We start from the raw sequence: 19,465 nt of genomic DNA on the forward strand, positions 1-19,465 counted from the left end.
AAAACTTGGGACATGCCTGACCTTTACAATACTCTGCAGGCATCTTCCTCGTCCCAGTAAAAGAGTGGTGAAATGACAGTGTTCACTACTCCTAGTCGCCTTGTCCTCGTCCCAGTACTGTGATAGGTTGAATGAAGGAAAATGAGGTGAGATGTTTTACATTAGCCCATAAAGGCCAAGGGAAGGTTAGGTTGGTTCTCATAAGGCAAAGGGGGATACCATGTCTCGCCTGTGTATACTGTGAGAAACCTGAAAGTGTCTCTCTGGCTAGTCCCCGGGGATCTGTCATCCAGGTAGCCAGGATACGACCATCGCTATTGGATCCAGTTCCTGGGAGTGGATTAGTGAGGGGGGGGGATTTACCTGGAAGGGGGGTTGTCAGGGAGTGGGAGTGGGACACTGACGGGTGAGATGCAGTATTCCCCTTCTTTCAATACCTTTTCCCCATCCTACCACGTAGGATGTTCCAAAAAACTGCCCCCCCTTTTTCCCACACAAACACATTTGCACAACATGAGACAATGGACGAACATCTGAGCTGTTTACCTGACATGTCTCAGTACAAGGGTCAGGCAAAGTCAGGCAATTTTCCAGAATCACACACACCTGACAGCCCTTTCCCTTCCCCACAGGGATAAAAGGTGGAGCATAAGAACACAGGACAAGTAGGCAGACCGCATGACATGAGAGCGAACTCAGCACGGCAGTTCAGGAGGAAGCGAAAGATGGCGAATACCGAGAGGGTGACAAGGAGAGAAGTGACCTTGCCCTTTCCGATCAAGGCCCATGAAGCATCCGTAGATGGAAACATAAGACCGCAAACAATAGCCAGCGTGCGTTACAGCAGATGTCTACGGTACGTAAGACCCTCCTCTACTGATAACTAAACCGGGGAAGGATGATGGTCTCGGTGGTAACAACCTTGGTTCTAAGGATAAAGGAAGGCAAGCGGTTCAACACAGCCGGTGAGTCGAGAGGAAAATCCTTACTGGAAGACCAGGGGAAGTGAATTGTCGCCCTTGTCAAGTGGGTCCGAGCCTGGTCAAGGGAGATCCAGGGATGAAGTCATCACCCAAATTTTGTTGAGAAAGGAACTGTTCAATTGATTTGTTGAATACAATGTGCAACGGGGTCGGCACCCGAAAGAGGGGGACCCAGGGGTGAAGCCATCACCCAATGTGAACTATGGAAAATAACTTTTTGTTTGTATTTGTTTGTGGATACATCAGGCCACGAAGGAAAGAGACTTTTTAGTGAAAAGAGACTTTTCCATGGAAGAACCTGATAGATGGAACTGGACTGTCGGCTTCTGCTGGGAAAGCACCTTGTCCCATGAAGAAAATGTGGGGAAGGGAGACCCCTGGCAATCACATCCTGACTTATGATTTGAGAACACTTCTTTCTTTGTTGAAAACCCTATCCCACACTCTTTCTGTAATCAGTTGTAAGGACTTGGCAACATTTTCTTTTTTTTAGTATAGGCCCTTTTATTTGACATGACGCCAAAGGACCGCCTTATCTTTCATTTGATGGTCGATGGTTGCTCGCATCTTAGATTTAGGTTAGGCATTTTTTCCACCCTGCATTAATTGTTCAATAAACACCCTTGAACTGTGATCACTTGTGTCTGTCTTTACTGTTGCCATCACGACTTCCTTACAATACCCTTTTCCCAATCCCCAAGGACCCTCCACCAAGGTGATCCTCTCTTCTCCACCACCAGGGTAAGGATCCAAAAGCGATGGCCTTTCCCTGGCCACCTGAGAAGAGGATCCAGGAAGAGTAGGAGTGAGATACCCTCAGGTTTCTCACATTAGTCCCAGTTTTTGTGCTGCATTCTGGGACTTGCAGTCTGAGCGTTAAAATGTGAAAATCAGAACTACAGCTCCTAGAATGCAAAGACATAAAACAGGACTGGATAAGCACATACACATTGGAATGGATCATGTTGGCAACTATGGGCTAGTGTCTATGCTAAATTTCCCTGAATAGCACAAGTGTTTATGGGCTCATTCCATTGTGCAACATTTGTTGTTTCGGTGGGGGACCTGTGCTTAGAGATATTTTCAGGTGGTTACTGTTACTATATCTTGTGGAACAGTCCACCTAATAACTGGGAAGAAGATTTTTCACTTTGGAAACATCGCAGTTGGTTACATTTATTTGCCTGCATCAATGCAAGTCAACCTTTCGCCAGCTTTTATGCCTTGGTATGCCATAATATGAAATGTTACGCTAAATGTTGCTAAATCAGGTGATACTTTGCCCACGGTTTATAGTCTGTTTTACTGGGCCTCCATTATGACTGCCCACTGACTCCTCAAAGAAACTCCCAGCTGTAACACTACATACCTACCAACGTGCCTCACTCCAGTCGGGAGATGCTCATTTTGTCCTAGACTTAACTGTGCCTTCTGGTACTTGTAGCCCCAGATTTATAAGGGGGAAATCTGGACTAGATGTCCCAGAATACAAAGTCAAACCCAGGACTGAGCTAGCATCTCCCAAATGGAATGGGGCATGTATGGCACTGCTCAGTCGTACATGGGATTATGGTACAATGCAGAGGGACTTGCACCATCAACTATCAAGTGGCAAAGCCAACCACACCCGAAGCACTAGAGAAATGATGGACCAGAAAAGCAACTAACCAGAGGGCTGATGAACCAGATGAGCCGAGGATCAGAAGACAGCGACCTGCCAAGGACCAGAAGGGTGGCTGACCACAGTAAAGTGGCTCACCTAGAAGTAAACAACCAGAGCCCATCTCCTCTGTGTCAATGCCACATCTCCACCCATTTTACCTGTCCCTTCTCCCCGTGTCACCTCCCTTCTCAGACCTTTCCCCTCATGTCACAGCCTCTCCCTCTCCACACGTGTCACCAGCCCCTTCGTCCTTTGAGTCTCTAGCCTCTTCTTCCCCTGCCAGGTGCTCCTTCTCCCCATACTACCTCCCTTCTCTCCCTTGCCACCAGCCTTTCCCCCACCTATGTCACGAGCCCTTTTCCCTCATGTCTTCCCAGCAGAGGGCTGTTTGTATTTTGTGAAATATTGGATGGAAAATCATTTACAAAACAGGCCAAATTATCTCCTCCCTCCATGGATATGGTGCAATATTCTGTTCTCACCTTCAACATTATTCTACTGGTAAAACTGATTGACAGTGCTGTTTTGTCCGCCTTGTGAGTTTTGAAAAGGAGCATTGATCATTTCTATAGCACCCCCGCAAACACAATTGTTTCTTGCTGTATGCTTTATAGGGACGGGGCAACACTTTTCTGCATGAATGGGGGATTTTTTATAATGAGTCTATTATGTAAGTCTTAATGAGTTAAGCCAGTGGTGCTCATTTTACAGCGGTGGGAAGATTAGGAGGCCAGAAGATCGCTTCACTGGCCACCTGTTTCCGAGACAGTGTCTCATAAGGTCCTAACGCTGGTGCATAAATGCAAGCCAGGTAAGACCCCCAAATATCTTCAGGGTCGTTTGCAAGAGGTCCCTAGAGTGCGGGATCTCAGGTCAAATGGGCATGACAAACTTCAGCTGGCACGGTGCAAGCGTAAGAACTATGGTGGCATGCGTTTCGATCACTGTGCCCCAAGACTCTGGAATGAGCTACCAAATGCTTGTGGGAGACCCCTAACCTCTTTAGCTTTAAGAAATCTATAAAGATACATTTGTTCAATTCTAATGACATATATTGTATTATGGTGATGTGTATTTATTGTATGTATTGCTTTTTGTAGGGATGTATGTTTTTATGGAAAGGTTTACATTTTCTGAAATAAACTAAAATAAATAAATGCAAAGGTTGAGAAAAATGTTGTCAACACTATAAATTACCATAAAAACAACAAGTGTATGTGTACGTATTGGGGTAAAGGGGCAGGTGGACGACAAGAAATTACATTTATACTCAATGTGCCATAAAACAATATGCATGCAGCAATGATAGCCATTGGGTTAATGAGCCTACTGCCAAGATCTATGTCTAAACTTCTGGCCACGGGTTACAATCCGCTCAAGTTTCATCCTTCAGAGGTCAGGTTGGAGTGATGTCACTTCCTGTGATGTCATATTCAAATTAAGGGGCCCCGCATTTAGCTTGCCACACTTGACCCGTTAATTCCTGGGGCCAACCCTGGATGGAGGTAAAGTCGAGACAGTGCTTTGAGGGTCACTGATCGATGTCCGACCGAGTGGGTGCCCAAGCAACAGGGCACGGTTTAACTGCAGCGAGCCCTGGCATGAGCCATGCCTTGGGTAATCATAGAAGATATTTAATCTGTGCAGAACTAAAGGCCCACCATGACAACTAAGTGTGAGTCCATGAAAGGTATCCTACCTCTATGACCTCCCATAATTCGGTGTGGCTGCGTGCACGTGTCAACGATTTCACAGCAAAGAGGTGGCCACATGGTCCACATGCTTTGGCATGTACACCTCTGCACGTAAGTGCCAGTGCCAGGCAATCTCCTGCCCCTCCCCCTTTGGGTATACTCACAGTGGCGTGTGCAGATCAGCGGAAAGTGATACTTAATATGATTGTGAAGTGCCACAATCCCTCTGAGCACATGAGCAGAACTAGAACATGAGCACAGTACATCACCAAATGACTTACTAAATTGCCTGTTATTGTGAGCACAGTACATCAGCAGATGATTTACACAATTGCCTGTTATTGTGAGCACAGTACATTAGCAGATGACTTACTAAATTAAATTGCCTGTTATTGTGAGCACACTACAACAGATGACTTACTAAATTGCCTGTTATTGGGAGTACAGTACATCAGCAAATGACTTACTAAATTGCCTGTTATTGTGAGTACAATACATCAGCAGATGACTTGCTAAATTGACTGTTATTGTGTGTACAGTACATGAGCAGATGGCTTGCCAAATTGCGTTATTGTGAGCACAGTACATGAGCAGATGACTTACTAAATTAAATTGCCTGTTATTGTGAGCACACTACAGCAGACGACGTATTGCCTGTTATTGTGAGTACAGTACATCAGCAGATGACTTACTAAATTCCGTTATTGTGAGCAGAGTACATCAGCAGATGACTTACTAAATTAAATTGCCTGTTATTGTGAGCACACTACAACAGACGACTTACTAAATTGCCTGTTATTGTGAGCACAACGTTTGTGGGTGCAATTTGTTTTACGTATTAAGTGTAACAACAACACAAAATACTTTTGAACACACCTTTAGTAACACTTAACCCTATGTTGGGAAGTTTCATCAACAAGACTCAATTGAGACCCCATTAAGAAAACTGGGAGAATTATTTCATGATTTATATGGAACACAGGGATGACTTTACAAGGGATGATGGGGGTTTCTGAAGTATGAATATGTCTTCGAAAAATGTACCAAGTTAGATAGCACAACTCTTGCTGAAGTGGAAGTTTCTGTATAGTCCATCCTCTGAGAAGTTCTGAAGTTTACAGATACTACAGTTCAGAAATGTGTTTTTGACATTGTGAGCAGGCTTTCCGTACCTCTAATGGTGTAGGGTTCTAGGAAGCCAACTTTAGTGGACCTGCAAGGTCTTAACACAGAAGTCTCACGAATGAGGCAAACTCTTATTTGGCAATGTGCCCACACATATACATACCACAGTTAGGTGTGCACTTGGGACACCCACCGCACTTCAGAATTAATACATTTTAAATAAAGCAATACTGTTGCGATGACCTAAAGAAGGAAGAACATGTCAGGTAAGGTAGCACAGGTCTTATAGAATCATAAGGCAACACTTGCACAGTGTTTCTAAGCTTAATGAGTCGAACCCTAACTGAAGAGCAAGGGTTCAACACAACTCCAAGTAAGTAACCACGTTTGGGGGTTTTAGCAAGCCAGTCAAAGTTATCCCATAGAGAATAACAGGGCTCAATTCAAGAGGTAAGTGTGGTTGTTAATAAGACTTTTCTCGATAGCTTGAAGAATAGGTTTCCCCTGTAATGCAGGAGCAACTACCAAGCCTGGACGTCTATGGGGACAAAAACAGGTATGCTCACCAGCCGCTCAAACCACAATCACGAAGGACAATGTCCCTGCGCAAGTCCAGGCCATTGGGCACATCTGCTCTGACTGCTGGTTGTGGCATTGCAAGTCCATGGGTCGGGCATGAAGAGTGTTCTGGGTTTGACAACTTTGAGAGCTGGGTCAAGCGGCTCGGCGGTTCCGGTCTCCATCACCGACCTCACGGTTCAGAAGACCAGAATGCAGATGATAAATAACTTTGGTTTCAAATCCCACAACAATGGAAGACCACCAGGATGAGGCAGGTGACATGAGCATGTGAGGTGACCCCAGCAAAGGTTCAGCAGACATGAAGACAAGGGACCACAGGACTCGGGCTCCAGCGAGGCCCCTCTGTTTGGAAAAGAGCAGCAGCAGAGGAGAGATGCCAAGCTCCCACGATTAGAGTACACTGGAGTTGCACAGCACTTGGCAGCGCACGTTTCAGGCAACAAGGTACCTCCCGTCAGTGGATGGGAGTGACAGCTAAAGGCTCACAACTCTTCAGGGGTCCAGGAGGATGACCTCGGCGATGCAGATATCGGAACTGGTTAGGCCCACTCATTCAAGAGAGGGGGGCACCATGGAAACTTTTTCCTACTGGTGAAAGTGTAGAGCTTCACTTTGGGCAATTCCTGTCCTAGGAGCAGTCTTCCAGCATCCGTCTGTGCCGACTCGTGCAGAGTCTTGGCTCCAGTAGTTGACTAATATTGCCTCATCCTACCCCTGCCCAGGACGCAGATACCAAAAGGGACAGTTAGGCACAGAGACAGTGCTTAACCAACATGGCCTGCTATGTTTAACATTTGCATGCAGTAAAAAATAAAAGGTGCACAGGAGCGCATACAGAAACCTTAATATAGGATATGCCGACTGAGGGCAATCAGAATGAGTGTCTTAAACTGCGGCTCTCAGATAGTATCATTTACCTTGTGTGTGCTAGTTTTCTGCATGTTTCGCTGAGGAGCTCACCAGAAGCTGCATAGGCCAGGATATCTGGATTCATGTCTAGAGAGGTTGCCCGGAAGGAAACCCGCAAGGTTTGTAGATGGCATCCTGAATTTGGTGGCCACCAAAATGTTTGAATGCAGACAACCATTTGATTGGGGCTCGGGTCCTCACCCTCATCTCAGTTGCCCATAAAAGTGCAGTGTCTGCTGACATTAACTTGTAGAGGGACTGGGATCATAAGGAGACACTTGATGGAGGAATTGGCCTGAAGAAGCACTGTTGAACCCGCAATCTTCTAAGACATGTGGTAAATGGATGGCCAGCTACCAGGTTAAGATGAGGGCTGCTGCCACGCCACATGTCTCTGTGGAACCAGCAATGCCTGTGCCATCTAGAAGCCATGCTGGAAGCTGTCACTGCTCTGGCCTTGACCATGAAGAGGCAGGAGCATGGGCACTTAGGCAAACTAAGAGAGGACCGAGTATGAAAAGGTCTTTGATAAAATAGCCATTATTATTAGTTACGTTCTTTCCCTTTCGCATAAAGATATTCTTCTGGGCTTTGACCCAGAGGGTTAGACATAATTGCAACGTCAGGGTTTTTTTCACAGCTTTTTTTGCAGAACATTTTTGGCCAAAAAACTCATCGGAAAATATAGGGGATGGGTGGTTAAGGGCACATAAGGCGTAGGCGGGTGTAGGGTATAGGGACTACAAAATAGTGAAGGGGGCTGGGGGGAATCCCCCAAATATAAAAAAAAATGTTGATGAGTCTTTGTTGGCCGAAAATGTTCGGCAAAAAACTCAGCGAAAAAAAGCCTGATGATCTAAGAACAGAGTAGTGTACCCAGGGGACAGTGATGAAAGATAAGAGCTTTGGGCCTCATCACAAGTTTGGTGGCAGTCTGGCTGTAAATCCACAGAATTGCTGCCAAAATCAGTCACTGTTACTACCATTCCGTCCCGTCGCATGTAAATGAGATCACAGGTGGTGGTGAGGCGGTGTAAATTCCCATTTTTGGAGTCCATAAGACTCTAGGGGGATTTTTTGTGGATTAACCGCACGCAGTATTACTGCGCAGTAAATCCGCTGCTTTTTGCCAGTAAGGTGGAAGATTGACCTCCAGAATAGGTCCTTACCGCCAAACCCATAGGGGGGCAGTGTGGTAATTTGGCTGGAAAGTGGTGGTAATTGTGTTACTGACACTTAACCTCCATTTGTATTGCACCACCATATTTGTAATGGGGTCCTTTGTCTTTCTGTGTAGGTTACTAGCCCGTTTGACAGCAGACAGAGCTTGAAAATATCTACCGCCCCTCTTAGGCAACAACTGGAATAAAAAAATGTGTTAAACCGGCAGAGACAAGACCAAGGACATAGTCAGACATGGGGGATCATGGAGGCGTATGCTTCAGAAGAGTTTGGAGGCACCTCTTAATCACCTGCAGGCTGCAACCACTTTTGAAATTAGCTGCAGCATTTTGGCATTCATTGAAGAATATATTGCTTTTACTCGACCTGAATTGTGCATGCCTAGCCAAGGCTGCGCCAGGAGGTGGAAGACTTCACGCCTTTATGCACCTTTATACGACGGAGGCACTTTAAGCACTTTTAGCCACAGCAGCTCCAGGAGGGCACAACTTCACACGCTCCCAGCACCTTTATGTGACTGGGGCACCTTAAGCACTTTTTAGCCACAGCTACTCCAGGAGGGGGAAGACTTCACGCCTCTGTGCACCTTTATGCGACTGAGACACTAAGCACTTTTTAGCCACAGCTACTCCAGGTGCGCAAGACTTCACACCTCTCTGCACCTTTATGCGACTGAGGCACTTTAAGCACTTTTTAGCCAGGGCTGCTCCAGGAGGTGAAGACTTCACACCTCTGTGCACCTTTATAAGATGGAGGCACGTTAAGCACTTTTAGCCACAGCTGCTCGAGGAGGGCACAACTTCACGCGCTCTCAGCACCTTTATGTGACTGGGGCACTTTAAGCACTTTTTAGCCACAGCTACTCCAGGAGGGGAAGACTTCACGCCTCTGTGCACCTTTATGCGACTGAGACACTAAGCACTTTTTACCACAGCTACTCCATGCGTGCAAGACTTCACACCTCTCTGCACCTTTATGTGACTGAGGCACTTTAAGCACTTTTTAGCCAGGGCTACTCCAGAAGGGGAAGACTTCACATCTCTCTGCACCTTTATGCGACGGAGGCACTTTAAGCACTTTTTATCCATAGCTACTCCAGGAGGGGAAGACTTCACGCCTCTCTGCACCTTTATGCGACTGAGACACTAAGCACTTTTTTGCACTTTACATATTCATGTACTTAAAATACTAATGTATTTAGGCACTTGTTGTAGGATTCCAGGTGATTAGTATGGGAAGTTTGCGGAAACAGATCAAAAAGGTGGGTTGTATACTGGATGTTATCTCTCTTCCTAGTAATGTGTGAAAACATGTATTAAATAAAAAAATAGAAAGAAAGAAAGTACTTCTTATTTGAAGTTTTTCCTGTGGTACATGTTCACGCTGCAGAAAACGAACATTAGTATGTCCATGCAAGCTTTCTGGCCCCGGCTATAGTCATGTTTACCAGAAAATGTATATTTAGGCATGGAACAAGCCCAGCACTTTGCTTTTCAACCCCCACTAGTGTCAAACTGCACAGCGTGCGCTTGTTTTTTCCTAACTCAGCAGATTCCTCTGCCCTTCAGCAAACAAAAGATTAGCACACAGGCCAGAGAAGCCAAAGGATCTGGTGTGTTCAAGCCTTTAAAACAGATTCTGCGACTACATCCCCGGGCTAAAATGAGTACAGTACATTCGTAATAGTATCGTGCCCAACATGGTACAGCTAATGCTGCTGCACCCCAGAATCCTGCCCTTTTAACTTTCGCGATTTACGCCGATACCTTCTATACGGTTCAGACCCGCTGCACGTGATTGGGGACCCAGCAGCACGGCTACATCTCGCAACCCGGACGAGGCTCAAAATCAGCAGTTACTTGGCAAGACTGTCTCCACTCCCAGAGTCCTTACCAGGACACCCGGCACAGGGAAAGAGCTCCCCGTGCGGCCTGCGGGAGAACCTGTGCATTCAATGCGCGAGGGCTCTCTATTAAACAAGCATTGGCAATACCAAAAGTTTAGGCTTTTGTGTAGGCAAGTGAAAGGTACTTGCCAGGCGCTGCTGTAGTGGTATTAACTAGCCCTTGATGGTAGCAGGTGCAAAATGGCGCGACTGCTTGAGCATCTAATAGCAGTGCATGGCAAATGCCTAATGCTTATACACAAGCCAAAACTGTTAGCTTTGCCAATGCTTGTTTTTAACAGGACCTCACTGAAGGACACGCATAGGGCTTATAAATCGAGTGGCTGAAGGCAGACCTGGTTAAGAGATGTTTATTTCACAAGTTGCAGGTTTACAGCTCCAATTAAGTCATTAACTCTCAGACGAATGCTTTGAAAAAACACTGGCATGCACTTCAAGTGCAAAGTGTGATGGTAAGGCTTGATTAAAGCTAGCTCAAAGATTTCTCATGAGGAGGCATTTTGGGTGGGAAAGTGTGGGAACTGGGTGGAAATGGCCATAGGGATTAGCATGGCCTTGCGCAGTCAATGGGTGGGCAAATAACCAAACAATACCAACAAGCTGTGTGTCCCTCCTCATATGCCATTTCTCCCTATCTGTACTCTAAGGCAATAGTTTCAGCTTTTAATCTAAAAAGTGCATACTTTTAGCTTGCACAGTGACATGTCTTTACATCAGTACGTTTATGTGGTGGACTTTTCAAGGGCTCTTCCGGAAACCAATAAAGCGAAGTAAGAAATACGAAGTTAGAAAAATGGGCCAATGGTGAGGGGACGGGTCACCCTCCACATAAAGCAACACAACTTTGGAAAAAAAGGGGGGAAACACATTAAACATCTACTGAAAAGAGCACTAATGACAATTGTTGGAGTGGACCAGTTCTATGCATAGTACGCAAGGTTGCACTGTGCTTTGATCGTCAGGAGATTGCCACTGCAATAGGGGGCCGAAGGGGCTCCATATTTCCAGCTATACAACAGCAGACCTGTTTAAACGATCCCTACTCCAGAATTTCACACAAATACCAATAATGTACTCTGATCTGTGTTCAAAAGCATCTTATTTACTTTTCAAGAGGTCTTCCACAGGTCCACCCGATGCTGCAAACCTGCTAATGTCTGATCCACAATCCCCCAGTCCTTCACGTGCAAGAAACATTGGGCCTCATTATGAGTTTGGAGGTACCCATGCCGTTTTTAGCGGTATGGCTACCCCCAAACTCTGGTCCGGGTGCCGCAAAATGGGAATTACCGGGCCATTCTGACCTTTGCAGGCCCAGTAATTCCCATTCCGTTAATGACGGGTCCGTTGTTAGCTTCCTGTTCTGCTAGTGGGTGCCGCTCTGCACGTCTGGTCTGGCCAGGCGTACAGAACGCGACCCGCTGCAGAACTCGTAATGTGGCAGCCCGGTATGAACGATGCCGGTCCCTTACCGGCACTGTTCATACCGTGGCCGCCACAGTTGTAATGAGGCCCACTATGTGTGACCTTTCTCCAGGAGAGAGAACACATTGCATGGCTACTGGTAACTCCGCCAGGTGCTCGTCAATTATTGTGGGGGGTTAGGACATGCGTTCCATGACCTCTACCTTATCAACAAAGGATATCCTGCCACAGAGTTTGTGTGGAATGCGTTTAAGAAATGTAACCTCCACGATGGGCCACCTAATAAACCTGCCCTATTCCCAGAAAATGGCACAGTCGACTTTGTTGAGGGTACATTTCAAACATACATTGTTGGCAACGAGTTTACCAGTGGGTTTTTCGAGTTGCCATTTTAACAGATCTATGTGATCACTGCGACCCCCATAATTGCGATGGCTGAAAATGCTGACTATTTTTAACTTAACCCCCTTTACACCACATGCATGTGAGGGGGGAGACCCCACACAACCCCTATAATACTATAATATCACATATCCCCACACATATATATGTGGTGTAAGGGGGTGTTAAAAAAAAAAGTCTGACATTTCAGTCATCGCAATTATGAGGGCGACATTTTGTGCCATTTCCGTTTTAACCAATGCGCCAGTGTAAATAGGTAGGTCTGAGTCCATGCACAGGCAACAGATCGGTTGTGAAATATTGGAAACCAGCTGTCAGCATCAACCCAGGGCTTTATTCAAGAACCGCTTTATGTAGGTTTTCCCTATGGCATCTAACAGGCTGTTCAATCTAAGAGAGTAAGGAGCAGTTCGGCTTCCTCTTCTGAAGAAAGGCACCATAAAAGCGCCTGCCCAGGAGTTCGGTATTTAAGTAGTTGCCAAAATATAATTAAAAAGCAGATATTATGATTTGGCCATTTATTTATTTATTCAGATTTGTAGAGCGCACATCAGCCCGGGGGCATCGTGCCGCTTGTTACAGACAAATCTTGGTTACATATAATACAATATTAACATAGAATACATTATTTACAGTGGCAAATATGATATTTGTACAAATTGCAATGCAGTATATTTACATGGATTCGCGAGGGTCACATATTATTGTGCAAGGCAAGAGGTCTTCAGTTTCCTACAAAAAACCGGGAGCGAGTTTTCCGCTCTAATGTCTGCAGGAAGAGCGTTCCAGGTCTTGGCAGCAATGTAGGGGAAGCTTAGGCCACCGGCTTTGGCTTTTTTGATGCGTGGGATGCAGAGTAAGTTGGTGTATTGCGTCCTGGTGGGACGGGCGAAGGAGGGTTTGGAGATGGTCTCTGATAGATAGGACGGGGCGGAGAGAGAGAGAGGCATTTGTGAGTGAGGGTGAGGATTTCGAGTGTGATCCGCTCTTTGACCGGGAGCCATTGGGCTGAATGTCTAGCATGGGAGATATGCTCTCTTCTTGGGATGCTAAGAGCGGCCCGGAGAGCATTATTCTGCGTGACTTGGAGTCCGTTTAGGTTTTTTTGCTGATGTGCCCGCTAGGAGGGCATTGCAATAGTCCAGTTTGGCTCCAATGGTTGCTATGGAGAGGCAGTTGGGTTTGGAGAGGTATGGCTTGATGGCGTTTGAGTTTAGTGGTATGCGCAGATGAGGAGGTGATTGCGCTGACTTGTCTGGTCATAGATAGAGAGGAGTCTATGTATACTCCCAGTGTCTTTACAGCTGTGGAGACGGGGATGATGGAGTTGTCAATTGAGAAGTTAGCGTACAGTATGTCCAGTTTGTCTAGGGTGCTCTGTTGACCTAATATCATGATCAGTCTTGTCTCCATTGAGGCAGAGGCCCTTGTCTGCCATCCAGGCCTGGATGATGGAGTAGATCGAATGGAGTGCTTTTGCGTCTTCGTGGTATGAGCCTGAGAGGGGTAGAAGTACTTGTGTGTCGTCCGCGTAGCTCGTGTATGTGATACCGTATGAGTCGAGTTTGTCAAAAAGAGGTTTAGTGAACAAGTTGTAAAATGTGGGTGCAGTGCAGGATCCTTGAGGGACCCCGCAGTGGATTGTCGCGGGAGTGGCGTTGGCAATGTCCGAGAAGACTTTCATGGCTCTTCCCTCTAGAAAGGAGGTGACCCATAGAGCTGATTCTTTAGAAAAGTTGGCAGAGTGTGTGAGGTGTGAAGTGAGGGTCTTGTGGTCAACCAGATCGGAAGCGGCTGAAAGATCAAGAAGGAGCAGAAGAGCTGGCTTGCCCTTGTCCATGATTTGGGTGATCTGACTCTTCAGGTCCACCAGGGCTGTTTCTGTGCCGTGTCCTTTCCGGAAGCCTGTTTGCCTAGTCCCAAGGATGGAGTGGGTTTCCAGAAAGTGCTGGATTTGGCAATGTGCGGCTTTGTCCAGTAATTTCAGGAGGAATGGCACTGTGGTTATTGGTCTGTGTAGGGGGTCGAGGGTAGGTTTTTTTAGGAGGGCCCATAACCTTACACTTAAGCCATCATGCTCGAGGAGCACTTCTTGTTCTTAGTTGTGTGACAAAGTCGAATATGAGGGACCACCTGGGAAGGATAGGGGGACTATGAGGGCCTGGGATGCCCAAAAGTGTCAGGAAGAGCCACCCAAAGGAGGGACAAGGAGGATCTCCCTGGCTCTTTCCACTCTGCAACCTACTTTGCCATATTAGATAATGATAGGAGCGGGGGCAGTGGTTTGCATGATAGGAAACTCCCCCAGGTTGAGCCAGCAGCCCCAAGCCTCCTCCTGGCGGAGGCTGGATCCTCCATCTCTTTAGGCACAGAGGCTTATTGCTCCCTGCTCTCCATCAGACTGCCAGAGTGGTGCGGGTGTGATTGGTGCCTCAGCCGGCAGGCCGCTGAACACAACAACAAGGGTAGAGAAACGCTCATACATATTTACCCTCATTATGGCCCCCTTGGGTCCCACGAACATCTCTTCCATGCACCCTGAAGCATAGGGTGTTTACCGGCGCAGTCAGGGCCTGTCCCAGGGGCTAGTGACAAAGTGCAGAACCCTCGGCCCATGCCAGGATAGCTATTCAGTCTGCTAATAGGGAAAGAGGAGGAAAAAGAACAACACCTGGCAAACGTAAGGAAGAAAGTGAAAATACAAGCAAGGAAGAAGGGGAAACCGGGTCAATGCCAGCTGTACATTGGTGGACCAATCCCATACTTTATATACAATTGGTCGATCCAAGTTAGGCCCCACCCTATAAAGCAGATTAGCAAAGAGCAGTCTAGAGAGAAGGTGCAATCAGAGAGCAGGAGAGGAACAGGCTTACAATCAGTTGTTTGAGAGAAACACCATCCAAGGAAACAGGAACAGCAACAGCCTGCTGAAGGGTTTAGCTCAGACCCTGACAATGTCCAGAGAGCAAAGAGGAATAGTTCCTGCAAGCCTATGGGAGCGTCAGATCAAAAGGGTAATGTCAGAAACTGGTGAGGAGTCAAGCCCAGGAGGGCAAACTCTGGCTGGTGGTTGATGATAACTTCAGCCTGACAACAGCCCTGTCCAGGCATATAAAATACTTGCTGCAAAGCGAACATTGATACCCTGGCGAGTAGGGGGAGGTGTGAAGTGCTCGATATTATGGTAAGAGCGAGCAAGCGATCCTGGGAAGACAGCAAGGATCGTGGGAAGGCAACAAGGATGGCCAAGACGTAAACCAAGAGGAAACTCAAGAGAGATCAAGGAACATGCTTTGTGCTATATCCCTGGAACTGTGTGTGAACCAAGAAGCCAGCTGTGTGCTCTATCCCCAGGACTTTGAATATTAGATTGGGGACCTGGACTTGGACATGAGACCCTAACACCTGTTCATTTATTTTTATTTTGCATTTTATTTGTAATTTATATAGCGCTTTAAACCAAACCACTATACAAAGAACCATAATCAGTACAATAAAATCAAATGCAAGTTACAATAAAAGAAACAAACAGAGTCAAACATCAGATTAGAGAAGGTAAGTCTTCAAAGAAGTACGGAATTGAGAATATGAAGTAATACAATGTAGAGAAAGTGGAAGAGCATTCCAATGAAAAGGAGCTAACAAAGTAAAACTACGGAAACGTGACTGAGCAAACGGTGTACAAGGAACTAAGAGTAGAAATTGAGATGTAGAAAGGAGTGGACGAGCAAGACAGTAAAACGAAACAAGAGAAGAGATAGACAGGTGCAAGACCATAAAGAGATTTAAAAAGTAGACAAAGAAAATTAAATTTGTCGAGAGGGAAATGAAAGCCAACCAAGAACAGAAAGAGAGGAAGCGATAGAATTCTGAGGGGCCTGAAGAAACAGAAGTCGAATAGAAGCATTGAAAACAGATTTAAGAAGCGCACAACGAGAGACAAAAAGGCCAAAAAGAGAGGTGGAACAATAGAAAAGTTGTGAAAAAATAAGTGAAGAAATCAGAAGCTTAGTAGCATCAAAAGTTAAAATAGGAAGAGCTTTTTGAATATTGTACAGATGATAATGACAGGCGCATGAAGTGAGAGAAATATGATGAGCAAAAGATAGATCAGAGTCAAAATAGAGCCTCAAGTTACGAGCTGAAGGAGAAATGGAAAGCTGGGAGGGAGGAAATTAAATAAAGGAGGGAGGAGAAGAAGAAGGGATAGTTTAAGCAGGAAAGAAAAGGTTTTAGCAGCATTTAGAACAAGATAATGATCAGACATCCAAGAGTTAATAGCTAAGAGACAAGCCAAGAGTTTATCGTGAACAACCGATGAAAAAAGACAAGAAAAATTGGGTGTCATCTGCATAAAAGTGATGGGATAAACCAAAAGATAAAATAACTTCAGCCAACGGAGAAGTATTAAGAGAAAATAGGAAAGTGCCAAGAACAGAACCTTGAGGAACTCCATGAAGCATAGGGAATGTATCAGAAGAAGACCCGGCCCAAGATACCGTAAATGTCAGTTGGGATAAGTAAGACTTAAACCAAGAAAGAATAGAACCGGAAAACCCAAAAGAAGAGAGAAAATACAGTAAAAGAAGGTGATCTACTGTGTCAAAGGCTGCAGACAAATCCAAATGAACAAGAAAACACAAGTGTTTAGAATAGTGTGCAGAGAGTAAAGAGTCACAAACAGAGAGAAAAGCAGTTTTCGGTAGAACGAAAAGGCCGAACGTGACTAAAAGTGAGGAAGAATAGAATTGTCAGAGACAAAAGTAGAAACTTGAGAATAGACAAAGCATTAAAGTAATTTCGAAAAATATGACGGAAGAGAAATAGGATGAAAGTTAGAGGGAAAGGAAGGATCTAAGGAAGGTTTCTTTAGAATAGGAAGAATAGAGGCATGCTTGAAGGATGAGGGAAAATCAAAGTAGAAAGACAAATGTTAAAAAGAGAGGTAAGACAAGAGAGAAGAGAAGGGTACACTTTAGGAATAAGCCATGAAGGGATCGTATCAGAAGGAGAAGCGGTGGGCTCGAATTAGCAACTGAGAAGTCTCATTAGAAATAGGAGAAAAGGAAGAAATAGTGTTTGAACAAAAAGCAGAGGAAATGGTAGAAGTAGGAGAATTGGAAGACTCAATGGTCTACGGGAGGCCATCATTGAGGAAAGGTATAAAGCAAGATCGGAAGCAGACAAAGTAGAATTAAGTGAGTGGTCAGGTGTAGGAGGAGAAAGAAGGCGTGATAGAGTTTGAAATATTCATCTAGGATGGGTCAATTGAGTCTGTAAAAGATCAGAGAAATAAAATCTAGCTGAAAGCAGAACTCCATCAGACAGTGCGTGATAGGAGGAACGTATCCATCTGATCCATATGGATTTATCAATCTTAGAACGGTCCTTCCTGAGTTATAGCCAAGCCCTGCAGCTCTTCATCCAGTTAAAGGGGAGGTTCACTCAAAAATGTTGTCCCGATCGTTTGGGCATGTATTTTTAAGCATATTGTAATTGATCTTAAAAAGATTTCCTATGCATCTTACCTTAGTTTTCCTCACTTTCACACGTGTGAAAACAACAGGTTGGGCACCTCCATCTGCCAATCTTATCAGTTGAAGCATCGCCCTAAGTTCAAGTGCCCGCATGGCAAGAATACAGATCGCCCACCCCTCAAACTGATATCACTAGTCCAAACGATAAGCTCCACCTATTTTCATGATGTTCGTGGCCAGTGTAGCCAAACGTGACCCGTCATTACCCATGCCATAACGTTACTTAACGCAGAACCAGGAAGATAAATACACACACCCACTCACAGCGCATAACTTTTCTTTCTTGCCCAAATAAGAGAGCAAAACATTTATTTTAAAAAAAACATCAATAGTCTGCAATGTAACGAGTGCTTTTATTTTGCAAAGAAGGCTCACAAGAGAAGATTAAGTCCACAAAATGAACAATATATTTTTGGAATTCAAGTTGTATCAAGCAAACATCTTTATAACTTCCTCATGATACGCCGATTGCAATCAGCGATCAATCCATGCCTGTACTCCAATTCTTGGGTTTCCTTATGTTACGCCTGCAAAACATTCTAATGACGCACATGGTGTTCCATGCGTGAGAAGATATGGATTCTTTGCACTTTCAAGTGCAACGCTTTTGCTTCAGCACACTCTTACATCATAAACGATGATAGGTTGCTCCTTATTGCTGGTACCGCCAAAGGGCAGATTGGTCCCTGTCAGTCGTCCCAAATAACCGAAATCAAATAAGCACCTTTTATGATTATCCACCAAAGTTGATTGAAGAATCCATCTGACGGTAGCTGGAAACTATGGCATGCACCAAACAGTACAATATAGCTGTGTAGGTAACAGAATAAAATAATATATTTTAGTAGCCATTCTGTAATCAAATATAACAAGTTACCATATAATTGAGAACCTGATGAAACCTAATCATAAACATAAACCACACAGAATGAACACAGTCATGACAACATGGGGGTAGCTGAGACCAGGATGTGCATGAAAGATTAGCACTGTGAAGTAGGTATAGCTCCCAATGGGATGGAGAATCAGATAGACCCTCTTCACATAGCGAGCCTTACCAGAAAATAAGGACAGAGATATTAAAGTTTTAAGTTGAACCACAGATCAATGGCATTTTAATGGGAGTGGTAAGATTAGTGTTTGAAAAGAGAACCAAGTGCCCACGGAAAATGTTCATCCCGCTCCTCTGCCCAACCGCCACTTTATGGTGCACAAGGATGCAACAATGACAGCACACCAGGATATCCCACGGGACAAAGCGGTGTAGATATCATTAGCCTGCATACCGGTTTTGGTTACGGATCTTCATGGAATACTCATCACAATATGTAATTGTAAGCAATACGTCCCCAAAAATCATACCTCTATTCACTGCTCTTTAAACTATACACAAATAACAATCATAACTAGACAGATAAACCCCGAGTTACGCACTTGCTTTATTATAGTATGCAGTATCAATATCATTCAACATAACATACATACTGTGTCAATTCTTTTGGTCAAATCGCACATTCGCACGTCGCTGAATTAGTCATTATGCATGCAGCACACATGCTGTATTTAATCGCAAATATTATGTATAGTTGAGTTTACGTAACTTCAGGAAGTTCCATTCTCTCGTTGTCACGCTGAGTAACTGCTCCGAACAACAGATTGCAGAAATGGAAACTACATTTTCGGATGTCCACTTTCAATATAGTAAATGTTATCATTTTTGAGAGTTTTTGACAAATTGTGTCCTTCGAACAGTTGCTGACATTCGCTCAAGTCCAAATAACAATAGCAGCCTGTTTTCAGTGATTGAAACCAGAGACGGGCAGGTTTCGATTTTGTGAAATTATGCCACACAAAAAAAAGAAATGGACAAGACGCTGCTTCGAGCAAGTGGTTCAGAAAACCAAGGACAGTTACAAACAGCTATGTAAAATATGTTTCGCAACAGGAATTTAAGAACAATACAGAATAATATGTGTTGCCGTTACTTCTGGGGATATATGGTCTCTGTAAGAAAATTAAATTGAAACCACACCTCTTCCTCATCCAGCACTGTTTCA

The 19,465-nt window shown here is 44.9% G+C and overlaps 1 protein-coding gene and 1 long non-coding RNA gene across 7 annotated transcripts in view; one reads left to right on the forward strand and one right to left on the reverse strand.

The window, feature by feature from the left end:
• The window catches only part of EMID1 (EMI domain containing 1), a 949,835-nt gene that overhangs the window by 546,618 nt on the left and 383,752 nt on the right, over positions 1 to 19,465 (forward strand). The gene's annotated exons all lie outside the window — the stretch shown is intronic.
• LOC138492227 (uncharacterized) overlaps positions 1 to 19,465 on the reverse strand; it is a 397,170-nt gene that overhangs the window by 340,772 nt on the left and 36,933 nt on the right. Inside the window, exon 1 of one of the 2 annotated variants that reach the window (XR_011276168.1) lies at positions 9,905 to 9,991. The exons of the other annotated variant lie outside the window; for it this stretch is intronic. This is a non-coding gene — a long non-coding RNA (uncharacterized lncRNA). Of the gene's footprint in view, positions 1 to 9,904; positions 9,992 to 19,465 lie in introns of those variants that run through there. 2 annotated transcript variants of the gene reach the window in all.

Source organism: Ambystoma mexicanum, chromosome 10 (genome assembly GCF_040938575.1).
Source record: "Ambystoma mexicanum isolate Mex_15411 chromosome 10, UKY_AmexF1_1, whole genome shotgun sequence".
Lineage (NCBI taxonomy): Eukaryota > Metazoa > Chordata > Amphibia > Caudata > Ambystomatidae > Ambystoma > Ambystoma mexicanum.